This window comes from Oncorhynchus keta, chromosome 30 (assembly GCF_023373465.1).
Source record: "Oncorhynchus keta strain PuntledgeMale-10-30-2019 chromosome 30, Oket_V2, whole genome shotgun sequence".
Taxonomy (NCBI): domain Eukaryota; kingdom Metazoa; phylum Chordata; class Actinopteri; order Salmoniformes; family Salmonidae; genus Oncorhynchus; species Oncorhynchus keta.
Window position 1 is genome coordinate 3,946,232 of NC_068450.1, and position 2,114 is coordinate 3,948,345.

Here is a 2,114-nt window from a genome sequence, read left to right on the forward strand (position 1 = left end):
ACTAGTCTACCTGGTTAAATAAAGAACTTGTTCTCAACTTGCTTACCTGGTTAAATAAAGAACTTGTTCTCAACTTGCTTACCTGGTTAAATAAAGAACTTGTTCTCAACTTGCTTACCTGGTTAAATAAAGAACTTGTTCTCAACTAGCCTACCTGGTTAAATAAAGAACTTGTTCTCAACTAGCCTACCTGGTTAAATAAAGAACTTGTTCTCAACTTGCTTACCTGGTTAAATAAAGAACTTGTTCTCAACTAGTCTACCTGGTTAAATAAAGAACTTGTTCTCAACTAGTCTACCTGGTTAAATAAAGAACTTGTTCTCAACTAGCCTACCTGGTTAAATAAAGAACTTGTTCTCAACTTGCTTACTTGGTTAAATAAAGAACTTGTTCTCAACTTGCTTACCTGGTTAAATAAAGAACTTGTTCTCAACTTGCTTACATGGTTAAATAAAGGTGAAATAAAAAACCTCTAGGTCATCAGGCTGCTGATTATCCCACACACCTGTCACGTGTACCTGAGCCTCCTGACACTCACCTGGACTCCATCACCTCCTTGATTATCTTCTCTATATCTGTCACTCACCTGGACTCCATCACCTCCTTGATTATCTTCTCTATATCTGTCACTCACCTGGACTCCATCACCTCCTTGATTATCTTCCCTGTATCTGACACTCACATGGACTCCATCACCTCATTGATTATCTTCTCTCTATCTGTCACTCACCTGGACTCCATCACCTCATTGATATCTTCCCTATATCTGTCACTCACCTAGACTCCATCACCTCATTGATATCTTCCCTATATCTGTCACTCACCTGGACTCCATCACCTCCTTGATTATCTTCTCTATATCTGTCACTCACCTAGACTCCATCACCTCATTGATTATCTTCCCTATATCTGTCACTCACATGGACTCCATCACCTCCTTGATTATCTTCCCTATATCTGTCACTCACCTGGACTCCATCACCTCATTGATTATCTTCCCTCTATCTGTCACTCACATGGACTCCATCACCTCCTTGATTATCTTCTCTTTATCTGTCACTCACCTGGACTCCATCACCTCCTTGATTATCTTCCCTCTATCTGTCACTCCCCTGGACTCCATCACCTCCTTGATCATCTTCTCTATATCTGTCACTCACCTGGACTCCATCACCTCCTTGATTATCTTCTCTTTATCTGTCACTCACCTGGACTCCATCACCTCCTTGATTATCTTCCCTATATCTGTCACTCACCTGGACTCCATCACCTCCTTGATTATCTTCCCTATATCTGTCACTCACCTGGACTCCATCACCTCCTTGATTATCTTCTCTATATCTGTCACTCACCTGGACTCCATCACCTCCTTGATTATCTTCCCTCTATCTGTCACTCACCTGGACTCCATCACCTCCTTGATTATCTTCCCTCTATCTGTCACTCACCTGGACTCCATCACCTCCTTGATTATCTTCCCTATATCTGTCACTCACCTGGACTCCATCACCTCCTTGATTATCTTCCCTATATCTGTCACTCACCTGGACTCCATCACCTCCTTGATTATCTTCTCTATATCTGTCACTCACCTGGACTCCATCACCTCCTTGATTATCTTCCCTATATCTGTCACTCACCTGGTCTCCTCCTTGATTATCTTCCCTCTATCTGTCACTCACCTGGACTCCATCACCTCCTTGATTATCTTCCCTATATCTGTCACTCACCTGGACTCCATCACCTCCTTGATTATCTTCTCTATATCTGTCACTCACCTGGACTCCATCACCTCCTTGATTATCTTCTCTATATCTGTCACTCACCTGGACTCCATCACCTCCTTGATTATCTTCCCTATATCTGTCACTCACCTGGACTCCATCACCTCCTTGATATCTTCCCTGTATCTGACACTCACATGGACTCCATCACCTCATTGATTATCTTCCCTATATCTGTCACTCACCTGGACTCCATCACCTCCTTGATTATCTTCCCTATATCTGTCACTCACCTAGACTCCATTACCTCATTGATATCTTCCCTATATCTGTCACTCACCTAGACCTCATCACCTCATTGATTATCTTCCCTATATCTGTCACTCACCT

The 2,114-nt window shown here is 42.5% G+C and overlaps 1 long non-coding RNA gene across 1 annotated transcript; it reads right to left on the reverse strand.

The window, feature by feature from the left end:
- Positions 1-918: 918 nt before the first annotated feature.
- LOC127913724 (uncharacterized) lies at positions 919-1,880 on the reverse strand. Its single transcript, XR_008086551.1, has 3 exons — positions 1,731-1,880; positions 1,209-1,592; positions 919-968 (listed from the first exon to the last, which is right to left on the reverse strand). It is a non-coding gene; the product is annotated as an uncharacterized LOC127913724 (long non-coding RNA).
- Positions 1,881-2,114: the final 234 nt, after the last annotated feature.